Here is a 15,819-nt window from a genome sequence, read left to right on the forward strand (position 1 = left end):
GTACTGAATTAAGTTATTCATGTTTTGTCAAACCATATACAGTGGAATACAACAAAACAACTAAACATTTCTTATCTTGAAAAAGTACCGCAAAACATACAGTGGATTAGTAAACATATCGAGTGAGTTAAAAAGTATATGTCGTTAGTTTAGTGAGCAAAAGTGCAAATTTTTTGTAAAAATTGCAAAATTATTATCACAGTATAATTGAATAGAGTACCTATAATTACGTTATTTAATACATAATAGCGCCAAATTTGTTTTAATTATTAGTTTATTAATTTAATTTTAATATTAAATCTATAATTTGGAAATTTATTATCAAAAACGTAGTGGAAGAAACTATTTTATAAGAAAATGTGGTAAGTCCATTCAAAAATACAAAATAAGTAATAGAAAATGTGTCAAGTCCCAAAAAACTTATAAGCAGGGCAAGGATTTTTATGCAAATGCATGTTTGTAGTCAGTAACTCAAAATCACTTTTGACTAGTGTTTATAAACCGGTTAACCGAAAAACCGGTTTTTCTTCCAAATCTCGGTTTTTTGCGAACCGGTTAATTTAAAATGTTGATTTTCGGTTAACCGGTTTATCCGGTTTTTATCACTCGGTTAACCGGTTTTTAAAATTTGGGACTAAAATTGATAAATCTCACGTTTTTGTGCATTTTTAATATTCATTGTATACACATTATTGGTCTGATTTGAAACCTAAACTGCTGATTTACAATACAAAACTCTTTAGATTAATATTTTTAAGAATTACAATGATTCTAAATAATAGAGGACGATGAGTTTACTTAAAAACTTTTTTGCACATAATGAAACTATTAAAAATTAAAATTAAATTCCGCATAATTCTATAAGTTTAGGCTAAATCTTACTAATGATTCATTAAAAACTTAGTGATGATCTTACCAAACGTTAAATTGAATTCGATGTACATACCTTCCTTCAATAAATTTGACTTCATTAGTGTATTTTGTTCTTAAAATTTTAATTTATTAATCACTTCGTTAGCTTTTCAGAAATATTACAGGAGAGACAAAAAACGTTCTAAAATTCATTATTTGAAATATTTATGAAATCTGATAATGGAGTTTTTTATAATAACAAATAATCACAGCTAAGTGGAAGTGCGTTTACATCTTATAGGTCCTCTTTTGGGACTTGGAACATTTTGTCTTTCATATCAGAAAGTAGAGGTGAAAATAAATTTCAAAGTTATCAAATATTAAATTAAAAAAGTGATTTACATTTTTTGGTTGAAATTTAATGAATAAACCAATAATTAAAACAAGTATTTTATATTTAGTAACATATTTATAATCATTTCCATTTGACTGAGATAATAATTTTGAAATTTTTACAAAATAAATGGACTTAGCACTTTTGTATATTTATAGTTGTTTAATATTAACCATTCCTGACTACTAAAAATTAAAAAATTTAAAGCTGTATATACTTTTTTGTACATTTTATGTTTTTTACACATATATGACGGTTAACCGGTTTAACCGGTTTTTTCGATGTCGGTTAACCGAAAAACCGGTTTTTTAAAAAAGGCCATTTTTCGGTTAACCGACAAACCGGTTTTTTAAAAAGTCGGTTTTTTATAAACACTACTTTTGACAATTTATCTTTCCGAATCGAAGAATTTACAACAAAATGGCATCGATTTGTTGTTGCATATTTTTGCATATTTTGTTATAAATGCATATTTTGCATATTTTTCTTATACATTTTTTCTTATTGCATATTAAATTTTCTTTTGGATATATTTTTATAGCAGCAAATATTTAGTCTAAAGGTATTTTATTCACAACTTATTCATGTAACATGTTTAGCACATGGTCAATTTGAACACAGAAAAAACTATTTCTTAAACCGTTTCAATTCAAATATTTGTCACATATTGAACTGGTTTCAATTATTTCATAATTAAATCAAGTATTCATTTGCTCAAAAACAAAATTTCTTGATATTTTCTATTGAATTTTGAGTTTTGAATTTGATTATTTTGATAATTGAATATGCAATTTTCGTTATTGGTTGAATTTCAAATACAAAAATTATTGAATAGATAATTTTCGTAATTGAAAACACATTTTTGTTATTTTTTGTGTTTTCAATTACGAAAATTATCTATTAAAAATAGAAGAGTTTTTGCAAAAAAAAGATAAATTTTTTTTTTATTTTTGTTGAAAATTTAAATTTTTAAACTGCTATAACTTTTTGGTTTATGAATATTTTTTAATTAAATTTTAAAATTATATAGACATTTTTTGTCGGAATGCAAAAGTGAAAATTTGGATTTAGATTTGTTATTGAGAATCCCACAATTCCCAGAAAACTTTTCAAAAATCCCAAAATTGGGATTTTTTGATTTTTGGATCTATTGAAGGTACCAAGCTCGGGGCTATGAAATCCCTTTGCATGATATTGAAGAACAGATTGGGACATACAAAACTGGTCTTAATTTTTTGAAAGCAGCTATGCGATTTTAGAATATGTTGTCTAAAGTTGAAATTTACATAAAAAATAGGTCTACTTCGGAAGGCTCTGGACCACGCAATAATACGAATTTTGATATTATTTTGCTTCTATAATATTTCCCGAAATGTTATCATTCAGAAATATATAAACACATTATTTATTTTTTTTCTCATTTTCTGTATAATTTAAAATTAATGTAGGTACTTTTTTCGAAAAAAAATGGCGAAAAAACGGCGAAATGGCGAAAAAACTTTTTTATTTTTTTTAAGTTTGAATGCACATAACTTTTGACTCAGTAGATATTTTTTAACAATTCTTTCTTGGATCCGTTATTAGCAAAATGGCAGACCAAGGTAGGCAAAAAAAATAAAATTTTACTGTTCAAATGCGAATAACTCGTAAACTATAAGAGATAATATATGGCTAAGGAATGTTTTTTGTAGATCTCGTCTAGTACATTCCATATATATAAAATCGGATCGCAAACAAAAATTTGGCATCATTTTTAATTTTTGATATACCCGAGGTGCCCCACTTTGGGGCATTGTGGCTCGGCCCCCCCTTGGTTGTTTAAGCCCAAATTCAAAATTTAAACTTATCGACACTATTCAACATAGTTAACTTTAACCCATTAAAAACCAAGACCATTTAAAATGAAAAATTTTTAAATTCATTTATTTATTTAAACTAATACGATCAAAGAGCATAGAAAATTAAAAAAAAATTAAAAAAAAATTTTAGGAAACGTGTTTTTGGGACTGTACCTGAATGGGTACAATGGCGTAAAGTGTATGCTATTTTTATAATGTGTGAACATTTTTAAAACATTACCTTTTCAACACAACGCAATATCGCATTGTTCAGACAACCATATTATTCTGTTATGACATTCACCCCATCGTAGGTGATTTTTTATCCTTCAAGGAAAAAAGTGTAATTTGTATATGAGTCTCACCTTGTCAGTGGCATCTAAATTAGTGTTATCAGCCAAATTAACAAAACGTTTTATTTCATTGAAGCTGTTCCTTGATATAATTTCGGAAATTTTGGAGTGCGAGTATCCTCGCAGAGCATCCAATACATATCTTCTTTTGGCATAGAGCAAATCCACTGTAAAGCAAAATACTCAAGAATATATTCAAATCTTCTGCGTTGAAGGATAAATTGTGCTTATTGGCTTGCGATGCAAAAATGCAAGTCTGCTAAATGGTTAAACTAATAACCTTTTCCCATTCAAGTATGAAATAATATTGAACTCATTGTCCAAAACAATAGTTTGAGACATTTGAACATCGCATGGTCTTATTATTCAAATATAATTTGTTTTGCTTGATCTTGAGGGCATTATTTTCTGTCAGAACATCTCCAGTGGAACATCATCGTCGATATCACTGTCACAAAATACTTATATTTCACCTGGTACATGCGATATCTAACAATATCGTCAGCAACACCTTCATCTTCATCCATATTACAATCCGGATCTGATAAAATAATAGCTATCAAAATTGTGGTGCTCATATTTTTCCAAAAAATCTAGTTTTTAAAACATTTGCATTAAAAACTTCACGTTTTTATGGTCTGAAATTTTATTTTAGCGTAAGAAAAATCTTAAAAAAAATAATACATATAAAGCCATTGTACCCAATTGGGTACACCGATTTTCCTAATCACACAACTTTGTCCCAAAAAATTATTTTTCTTATACATTTTTATAAAATGTACACATAATCACTCTTTTAAATTTTTTATGTGTGATGTTTAAAAGCACAGTGTGTTGAATGCAAAATCACAAAAAAAGTTGTCAAATTTATCTTGTTAAAAAATTTATGAGTGTTTGAATATTGCCTTTTTTCTGTACACAAGCAGGTACAATGGCTGGGAATGGGTTAATATAGACATAAATCACACGACCTAATTTCATGATGATCGGTTCATAATTGGTCATAGCCCCCATATAACCCCACTTCCGAAAATCACTCAAAAATATAAATTATTGAAATTTTAAAAGAAAAATTTTTTTGCTCTTTTACTTAGTGTAGGGTATTATATGGACCGACCATACTTTCTTACTTGTTTTTAAGTGAAAATAGCAAATGTTTGTGTTTTAAAAACTCATGAAAAATCGAAAACGGCAGAAATTGTTCAGGTTTATTGCTTTATCGCAAACATATAATAGCAACAAAATGAGATATCGAACATAAAAATCGATTGATTATTTTCAAATTTATTCAGAATTAAGGAAATTCGCTCATTTTTACAAAATTGTATTTGGTTACAAGCGTGTACTTTGAGTGTAAATTTTACATATGTTTTGTTATTGTAACGAAAATTGTAACAACAACAAAACACATGTAAAATTTACACTCAATGTACACACTTGTAAGCACATACAATTTTCTGAAAATGAGCGAATTCACTTAATTGTGAATAAATTCGAAAATGATCCCTCGATTTTTATGGTCAAAATCTCATTTTGTTCCTATTACGGGTTTTGCGATAGAGCAATAAATCTGAAATATTTCTGTCGTTTTCGATTTTTTATGATTTTTTTAAAACAATAAAAATGCTATTTTCAGGTAATAAAATATATTTTTTGCTCCAATTTGTTACTATAACTCCGAAACTACTGAGCCAATTGAAACACAATATATTAAAGGCTATTTAAATTTGAACTTTTCTAAGTTTACTTCAATAATATCGGACTAACTATTTTTGAGTTATCATAAATTATGTGGAGAAACATCTAAAAAAATTCACACTTAAAAAAAAAAATTCACACATCACAAATTGAAAAATTGTACAATTTTTCTATCTAGGTAACCATGATGCATCAAATCTATATAGTGGTTAATGAAGCCTTTTTTGCTGTTGACCTATGTAAATATATCCGTTTGAATCCCTCAATTGTATTAAAACAAATAATTATTTGTTATAATTAATATATAATTAATTATAATTAATAAAATTGCGTTAACAGATTTCAAAAATATTTAAAACAAAACGCTTTTTGAGAGTGTTATGTATCTGTTGTAAAATTTATGAAAAGGGACTTATCATGTTTTAACACTAAGCTAACGATATCTATTATTTTAGTAAAATTTATTGATAATAGAAAAATCTTTATGTCGAAATCAATTTCTTCGGTTATTGGTTTGTCTTTACTAAAAGTTCATAATTACAAAATATGGAAAATATAAAATATTCAAAACCGGAAAAACCGCTTAATCGGTATCCGGTTTAGATTTTTGAATATTCTAATCACATTCCAGGTATTTCTATTTCATTATTTTTTGTATCACTGTGTTATCGGTCCATAATTAGTCATGACTTCATATAATAAAGCTACCGCCATGTATTTACTAGGGCTTTGCGGTCCATACTTTCTTACTGGTTTTGCATATTGATCTATGAATAAAGGGCCTTAATCTGACATCCGATTAAGTTTCTGAGAAAAAATTTCTTTTATATTTTAAATATATGTATAAACTATGTAAAAGCGAACAAAGCTAATAATTTATTATATCCGTAGTCCCACTGTGCTTAAGCTAATAATTTATAAAATAATCTTAATTATTATAAATGTTATACCGGTTTAATAACAAACACACAAATAATATTTTTTAATTTATTAAAATTTCTATGTGAATTCTCGTGACGTAATCATACAACAAAGAAATCAATAAAATAAAACGTTTACAGACAAACGATTAGAATACAAAATTTGTTTTATTTAGTATTATGACAGCAATTAATTCAATGCGAAAAAACATAAATATTTACATTTACTGGGACAACAAACATGAAAATTACCCTTTAGTTTTAAAATATAAATTGGAAATATATACTCATTTCTTTGTATTTCTAAATAAATAAAATTTTCATAGACAATTTTGCTATTTTTTTAGATAACACAGGTCAACAGCAAAACAAGTAAGAAAGTATGGTCGGTCAAGCCCGGTCATATAATACCCTACACTAAGTAAAAGAGCAAAAACATTTTTCTTTTAAAATTTCAATAATTTATATTTTTGAGTGATTTTCGGAAGTGGGCCTTGGGAGCTATGACCAATTATGGACCGCTCTCCATGAAATTAGGTCGTGTAATTTATGTCTATATGAAAGTTAATTATGTTGAATTTTGTGTGTATACCAACATTTTTAAGCGATTTATGCATGTTAAAGTGATTTTCGGAAGCGGGTCTATATGGGAGCTATGACTAATTATGGACCGATCGTAACAAAATTTGGTGACATGAATTTTGTGTATATAAAACTTATTTGGAGCGGAATTTGTGGAGATACATATATAAATTAAACAATAGGCATGGTCCTTGGGCCGAAAAAATTATATGTACCAAATTTTATCGAAATATCTTCAAAATTGCGACCTGTACTCTGCGCACAAGGTTTACATGGACAGCCAGCCAGACGGACATCGCACAGTGGTATGAGAATAAAAAAAGAGGGAAATAAATCTGAAACTTCTAAACCCTTACGCCGCTTTGAATGAAATTTCTCATGCGCAAAGAGGAAGTGTAGTCGAGTTTAAGTTTTGAATTTGGACCTCATGACCCCACCAGGGGCGGGACCAGGGGTTCCCAAAGTAGGACACCTGGGGTGTGTTCAATTTTTAAAATGATCCTATTTCTTCGTTTGTGTTACGATTTAAAATAAATTGCACATACAGAATCTCCTCGTCGAGCACTACATAAAACCTCGTCGTAGCTATCAATTATCTCTTATAGCTTAGGAGATATTCGCATTTAATTTTAAACATTTTTACCCACCCTACACCAGTTTTTTGGTGACCGCGGTTCCAAATATTCTCCGATTTTATCCATTTTTCTTTTATAGTTTTAACAATAGATCTAAATATCATGACTGTGTCCAAAGTTACATGCATTTGAATATAAAAAAATTAAAAAAGGCGATTTTTCGCAATTTTTTTAGGAAAAAAGTACTTTTATTCTTTTTAAGTTATCTAAAAATTTTCTAAGAGGATGTATAATGAATTTGTACTTTTTGAAAAGCTAACTTTACGTCAAATATTTTAAATAAAAAAAACATTTATAATTTTTGATACCGACGGGATCAGGTCCATTCAAAAAATGCCAATTTTTTATGTAAAATTCGAATTTAGGGCAAAATCTCTCAAATCACATACTCGATATCAAAATATAGTAACCTATTTTAGAAGACTCAATAAGTTCTTAATTATTTTGTAAAGGGCTCCGATAACCCCACCTCTATTATGCATATTATAGCCAAAAAACGAAAAAATCACATTTTTGGGATTTTTAATTTTTTTTGGGAATTGCGGGATACTTGATAACAAATTTCAAATTTTTTTTTTATTTTTCCATTTTAAATAGAAAAATCTACATACCTGTGAAATTTCATTAAAAAATCTTCATAAATAAAAATTTTATTTCAATTTGAAAAATTGGTATATATGCAAATTTCAATAAAAAACATTTTTTGTCATATTTTTCAAAAAAGTATTCCATGAATTTTTTAATGGTCAAAACGTATATATATTTTTGAAAAGTAGACAAAATCCTCTATCCACTGATATATAACATGTCTACCTTATGTCTTTACGTGTCAAATAAATTAGGGAAAACTTAGCAACTCGCTGAGAATTTACAGAAAGTGATTCTAAGTCGATCGGTATACTTTAAGGTGGGTGTTACACCAATATTTTTGGGCGTTACAAACATCTGCACAAATGCATTATACCCTCCCCACTGTGGTTTTGAAGGGTATACAAATTTTACCATATTTGTACTTAGGTAACCATGATGCATCAAATCTATATAGTGGTTAGTGAAGCCTTTTTATAGTGGGGAGGGTATAATACGTTTGCGCAGATGTTTATAACACCCAAAAATATTAGTCTAACACCCATCTTAAAGTATACCGATCGACTTAGAATCACTTTCTGAGTCGATTAAACCCGTCCGTCCGTCTGGTCGGCTGGCTGTCCTTGTAAACCTTGTGCGCAGAGTACATGTTGCAATTTTGAAGATATTTCGATGAAATTTGGTACATATTATTTTTTCTGCTCAAGGACCAAGCCTGTTGAAACTGGCTGAAATCGGTCCATTATTTCACCTAGCTCCAATACAAATGACCTCTCGAAATTGGACTTTATCGGTCATAAATGTTTAATTTATATATGTATCGACACAAGTTTCGCTCTAAATAAATAAATTTTGTTACGATCGGTCCATAATTAGTCATAGCTCCCATAGAGAACCGCTTCCGAAAATCACTTTAACGTGTATAAATCGATTAAAATGTTGGTATACACACAAAATTCAACATAGTTAACTTTTATATAGACACAAATCACACGACATAATTTCATGGTGATCGGTCCCTAATTGGTCATAGCTCCCATATAACCCCACTTCCGAAAATCACTCAAAAATATAAATTATTGAAATTTTAAAAGAAAAATGTTTTTGCTCTTTTACTTAGTGTAGGGTATTATATGGTCGGGCTTGACCGACCATACTTTATTACTTGTTTAATTAAATGGATACTTTTTTTTTCTAAAATTGTGAATTTTTTTACACGTTCCTCCATATAATTTATGATAACTTTGCGATAAAACAATGAGGCTTTGCGAAACTATGAGCTGATTAAGACGCAATATATAGTTTGCGAAAATTTGTACATAGCATAGGGAAAATGTTTTCAAAATTCAATCAATAGAAAGAAGAACATTAAACTGAGAGAATTCACTTAATTGTGAATAAATTCGAAAAGAATCCATCGATTTTTATGATAGATATCTCGTTTTGTTGCTATACTATGTGGGTTTGAGATAATGTAATAAACCTGAACAATTTCTGTCGTTTTCGATTTTTCATGAGTTTTTTAAACACCAAATTTGCTAGTTTCACGTAATAAAATATATTTTTTGCTTCAATTTGTTAATATAACTCCGAAACTACTGAGCCGATTAAAACGCAATATATAAATGCATTAAAGGTTATGTAAATTTAAACTTTTTTAAGTTTATTTTAATGATATCGGGCTTACCCTTTTTAAGTTACCATAAATTATATGGAGAAATGTCTAAAAAAATTCAAAATTTAAAAAAAAAAATTTAAAAAAAACTTCTCCATAGAATTAAAAATTTGGACCATATTTGTTCTACTGGAACCACAATACATCAAAATTGTGTAGTGGTTTAAAAAGCCTCTAAATTTTTTTTCGATTTTGTTGCCCTGTGTAATTATTCCAATTCAGTATAGTATGCTGAAGAGCATCTTAATTTCGACTCGAACCACTAAATCGCTTATATTATAAAAGGGGGATTTTTAGAAATTTGTCTTATCAAACAATTGTTGCTCATGACATTTACTTGTTGCCCTTAGCGATTCTTAATTTTCGATTGATTTAACAAATAATACAATTAAGAGCTAGTTTTTTACTTGTTACTTAAACGTAGCTTAACACGTTGTTAAATTAAACCTGAAACAAAATTAGGCGGACTTTAGCCAATGATTCTGTTTTTATCTAATGTACATCAGTTCATAATACGTATTATGAACTGTCAAGCATTGTCATACTTTTCAGTGAAATAAGATATGCAACGGATAAAATTGTGTAACTTTTGTTCTTAAACAGTGATTATTATTTGTTTTAAAGCGATAAAATTGTTATTTTAGATTTCTGTAGTCACAAACATATGTATTAGAAAAGTACGTTTTCAAGAGGGTAAAAACGGGTAATAGGAATTTTGGTTTTATTTTTAATAAATGATCTACAGATTTTTAATTGTAAATACCGATATGTTGAAAGACACAAAAAACCCAACAACACCACACATTTGGAAAATTCAACCTAACGGGATAAATGAGGGTTTTGAGATGTAATTTTTTCATAAAAAAGTTATTTTTCGAAAAGTACTACTCATAAGCGTAGCTAGACTAATACTCTGGGGTGGGCAAGTGCACTTCCCAAATAGTAAAAATAACACAAAAATCATAGAGAAACATAGAGCGAAAACTAGAAAAAAACGCAAACAAAAAAATTACTCAAAATAATCACACATACGAGTGTTGTTTTTGTTTTCACATAGTTTTTTCTACTAATACATTCTCACCACTTAGGTTTCTGACAACTGAATTAGGTCTTTGACATTAGAGTTTTCGCTCTATGTCTATTCTCTATGACTAAAATATCACAAAAATTGAGTTTGCTAACATAACTACTTCATTTTTAATATTTAAAACTGCTAATTTATTTTATAAAATATTTTTATATTTTTTTATATTTAAATGGGGTTTTTTTAGTGTTCCCCTTGATCTAAACTGTTGTTTGTTCCTTATTATATTAGTTAGACAAAATACTATTTTTGAGTTGAAAACATTTATTTATATCTAAACTCTCTATATTTAAAAATGTAATATTGTATACATATATACATATATACGCCTTTGTACAAATATTATTACGAATAAAGAATTGAGTTGAAAAAAACTGCTAACTTTGAAAATCGTTCCTGAAGCATTGCACTACGTAACCTTGGCTTAGGCTTTTTAAATCATTACTATGCTAAGAATGTTTGCGCTGATGATACATATGTGTGAACACGAATCCACAATAACTAAGTTTTGCCTGTCGGATAAACAATGAACCAAAATGGCTTGTGGATTTGACTCCTTTATCTTTTCATAGACAGTTATTAAAGACCTGCACAAGCTGCATTGTTTAACATGAAGACAATTGCCACATGATGCTTTTGTCATGTCATGTTATGTTCTTTTACCTACTTAATAGGCTTTCTACACTGAGCTTCATCTTTCATCTCTCATCTATTGGCAAGATGACAACATCTTCCCATAAGAAATATACAGAGCAAAAAAGCGTCATCTTTCATCATCTTCACAAGATGTTCCTATCTCATTTTGTTCCAATCATCATCTTTCGATAATTTTAGTGTCATCACTAAAAAAATGACATTTGTTTATATGTATAAAAAAATTAAACGTCACAAAATGAGCGGGACTGAACAAAGTAAGTAAATTTTTGAATATATATAAATTAATGAAATAAATATTTTAATAATATTTTTTTAATATTTTATAGCAATAATAATTAATAATTGATTTTGCTCTTCAAGTGCAATTATTAATCCGATAATTGAAGAATTTTCCATTTTATTTTTTTTCATTAATTATAAGCAGATTTTATGTATTTAAAATGAAAGATGAGAGATGATACAAGTGTAAACAACTTTTTTCATTTTCATTTTCATCATCTTCCACTCATTCCTCTAAGATGACGGTTAGTGTAAAAAGGCTATAACAGCAACACGCAAAGGCAATGTATATCAAAACAAAAAACAAATTCAGCATCATTTTAACAACATCATAACCAGCGTTACCGTCGAGCGACTAAAGTCGCAATTTGACCCTTTTTTAGCTACCCTGCCCCTTTTTGTGCCCCCTTACTAAAATGAACTAAATCTGCCACTTTTCAAGACTTTTGACCCTTTTTTCCCCTTTTTTTAAAAAAAAGTAGTTTTTGCTTTTATTTACCATTTTTGGAACAACCAGCTTTATTATATAATAATAGTTTATATATATATAAAAGCTTCTTGTTTTTCATAATTTTTTCCCATTCGTAACGTGCAAATATTATTTCATTATTGGTAGCACTGCTAAAATGGCAAAAAGTCAAATAGCAAAATTAAAAAGAATTTGTGGTGAAAGAAATTTAAATTACAAAAAATAATAAAATTTTGTGCTGTTTATAGTGAAAGTGCCAAAACAAAAAATAGATTGTTTCAAAAAAGTTAAAAATAACATCAACTCTCTACTTAATACACAGAATAGAAATGGACAAGTAAGTAGAATGCTTCAAGATCGTTCGTAAAAGAAAACGTTTTTTTTAGTTTTTGCTTATATTAAATTTTATTGTAAAGTAAACTGATTTAAAAAACTATACATAAGTTATTGAAAATTTCACAAGTGCTTTGCATTAGAATTTTATAACCAATAGTAATAACTTTATCTGTTAGGTTTTTGTTAAAAAGCAAAAAAGGTCAGCCGTCAACGAGTCAGGCTTCAAGTCTTGTGGAGGAAAATACCGATAATATAAGTTCCTCGGAATGTGAAGATTGTGACGAAGAAATTATTTCATCATCGGATGATTCTGTTCCTGCGAAGAAAAAAAAAATCATACCCAAAAAAATTACACCTAGAAAATACATTAAAGAGTGGGAGGTGAAATACAAATGGCTAAAACAGGATTCGGATACTAAGAAACCAATATGTATTGCCTGCAAGCAACTACTTATTTCTCAACGAAATCATTTAGATCGCCACGAGAAAACCACAAAACATTTAGAAAATATGAAAATAGCGGCTGAAACTTCACAAATGCAACTCGAGGAATTTTTGCCTAGAAAAAATACAATAATTAATAAACAAGTTGCAATAGCGGAAATAAAACTCGTACTGCGAATGATAAATTGTAACCACTCTTTTAAATCGATGGAAAAACTTTCAAAATTTAATGCAACCATTTATCCTGATTCTACCATTGCAAAATCAGTAAGTGTTATATTTGTTGTAAATTAATGATTTAATAACAGGTAATTAATGTTTTAAAAACAGGTAACTTGCGGCCGCACCAAGTCGAAAGAAATTGCACAGTTTCTTGGTTCTGAAGGGTTACTAGAAATGGCCGAAAAAATGAAAAAAGATTTTTTTAGTCTTATAATTGATGAAACAACCGACATAGCAAACGAAAAATGTTTGGTTATTGTTGTACGCCAATTTAACAAAAACAAAGGAAAAACTGTGGACAATTTCTTTCGACTTTTGCAACCAGACAATGGATCTGGCGAATGTATAGCCAATACGGTTTTAGCAGCTCTGGAAGAATATAATATACCATTGAAAAATTTTATTGGATTTGCAACAGACAACGCGTCAACGATGGTAGGGAAAAGGAATGGTGTAGCAACATTGTTAAAAAATAAAATACCCCACCTTTTTCATATTGGATGCGTTTGTCACTCTATAAACTTAATTAATAGCTCATCATTAATATGCATTCCTAATGAAGTAGAACAATTACTTCGTAATATTTTTAAATATTTCAGAAGTTCAAAACGGCAAATGGATTTTAAAGAACTCCAAAATATTTTCGACGTACCTGAACATAAAATTTTAAGATTAAGCGATACCAGATGGCTTTCTTTTGAGTCCGTGGCAGCAAGAACATTGGAGCATTGGGGAGTTTTGCAACATTTTTTTATCCAAGCGCAATTCGAAGAAAAATGTACTTCAAATTTGAACAAAATTTTCCAAATTCAGGAAGGTTTGTCCCCTACTACCAAAATTTATTTAAAATTTTTAGTGTATATTCTTAATAGAATGAATAAATTTAATAAAAATTTTCAAAGCGAATCGTCTCAAATTATATTTCTTACATCCAGCACCAAAGATATTTTATTAGAAATTTTTACAAATTTTTTAAAAAAAGAATTTATTAATAAAACAAAAATTGAAGAAATAGATTTTATGAACGCTTCGCACGTTAAAGAAATAATTAATATATATATAGGTCATGAGGCTGAAGCTGATTTATGTTCCGAAAAAATATCAGATAATTGTATTATTGAAATTAAAATAAATATTTTACATTTTTACCAAAAACTTTGTAAAGAAATAATCTCGAGAATTGACCTGAACAATAAAAAACTTTCAGTTTTACAATATATAGATCCTTACTTTCTAAATTCAAATGAAGAAATTAATTACTTTGATTTGGTTTCAGAATACAATAATGTAATCAGTAAACCTGATATATTTATACAAGAATTAAAAATGTTAGAAACTAAAATTAATGATAAATCATATGAAAATATATTTAAAATTACTAATCCAGAAGAATTTTGGCATAAAATTGGTAATTTAAAAAACAGGCTTAATAATGACTTATATTCTAATTTATATGAATTTGTAACTTACGTATTTACTCTGCCACATAGTAGTGCGTCTGCAGAAAGAATATTTTCGAAACTATCATTAATGAAAAATAAGTTATCGAATAGGTTAAAAGTGGACACATGTGAGTCCATGCTTTCGGCACAAAATTTATTAAATATGGACCTGGAAAATTGGGTTCCTAGCGATGAACTTATAAAAAAGTATAAATGTAATTTATCAAAAAAATGTAAATATACTATTAACTGTAAAATATACATATGTAGTACATATTATGTACATAGTATATTAAAACTCATTTTGTAATAAATAAACAAAAACCGGCATGGAAAATTAAGTACTATAGGCATATTAAGTACTTTTAATTAATAGTCTATTTACTAGTCTGTATAAGTCTATCGACTAATTTATTAACATGTCCATAGATTAGTCCATAGTCTAGGACGTATACAACTTTGTAAATTACTCAATAGAAGAAAAAGTAATTTAGCACTTTTATTTAATCTTAAAATATATTAAAAATTGATACTTTTGTATAATTTTCTATTTACATACTTCTAAAATGAACTGTTGTAACAAAATTAATATTTATGTCTAACGTTTTTTATCTTAGTTCGTTTAATATAAAAATACTCCAAATACCATGTACATTAGAGTGCTCCAAAAAAATAAAATTGCGAATTTTGACCGTCCCCCCCTCTAGAATTGTTCTATGTATTGTAGAAACACATTGTGTAAAATATTAGCATGATAGGATAACGTTAACTGGTGGCGCAACGACGCTGAAGTTTTGAGGTGCGTTTACAAGGGGAAAATATGCAATTTTTTCAGTTTTTGTAAAAATTTTGCCATTAAATAATGACTTTTACAATTTAATTTAAAAGAATCGAAATGTGTACGTAATTGTCGTTATAATAAGATATAAAAGACAAAAATTGGTGAAAAAATGTTAAAGTTATTAAAAAATCGCCAGGCCATTAACGTGTCTCAGGCCACTAGAACAAGAAATTTATGAACAAAATTAACATATTTTGAGAAATATTAAAATAAAAGCTTATTTTTACTTAAAATATATCCATATTTACTTGTATATGAGTTTTTGTCCTCGTAGGATACCGTTAATCTATTCGCAGGTATGACCAAAAAAATTAAATTTTTTTAACGGCAGTTTCAAAACTCCAATTTCAAATTTTTAAAAATTTTGTTAAACAAATTTCAGAATTTTTTGATCATCATATGGGGATTTATTGACAACATAATAGGGAATAAAAATGTGAAAAAACTATGTCAATACCTCCTATAGTTTTTCCGTACCTGCGATATAAATTTTGCGATTTTCGAGAAAAA

At 28.2% G+C, this 15,819-nt stretch overlaps 1 pseudogene; it reads left to right on the plus strand.

The window, feature by feature from the left end:
• The first annotated feature begins 12,353 nt into the window (after positions 1 to 12,353).
• On the plus strand, positions 12,354 to 15,099 carry LOC135950487 (uncharacterized; annotated as a pseudogene).
• Positions 15,100 to 15,819: the final 720 nt, after the last annotated feature.

The sequence above is a fragment of the Calliphora vicina genome, chromosome 2 (assembly GCF_958450345.1).
Source record: "Calliphora vicina chromosome 2, idCalVici1.1, whole genome shotgun sequence".
In the NCBI taxonomy this organism is placed as follows: Eukaryota; Metazoa; Arthropoda; class Insecta; order Diptera; family Calliphoridae; genus Calliphora; species Calliphora vicina.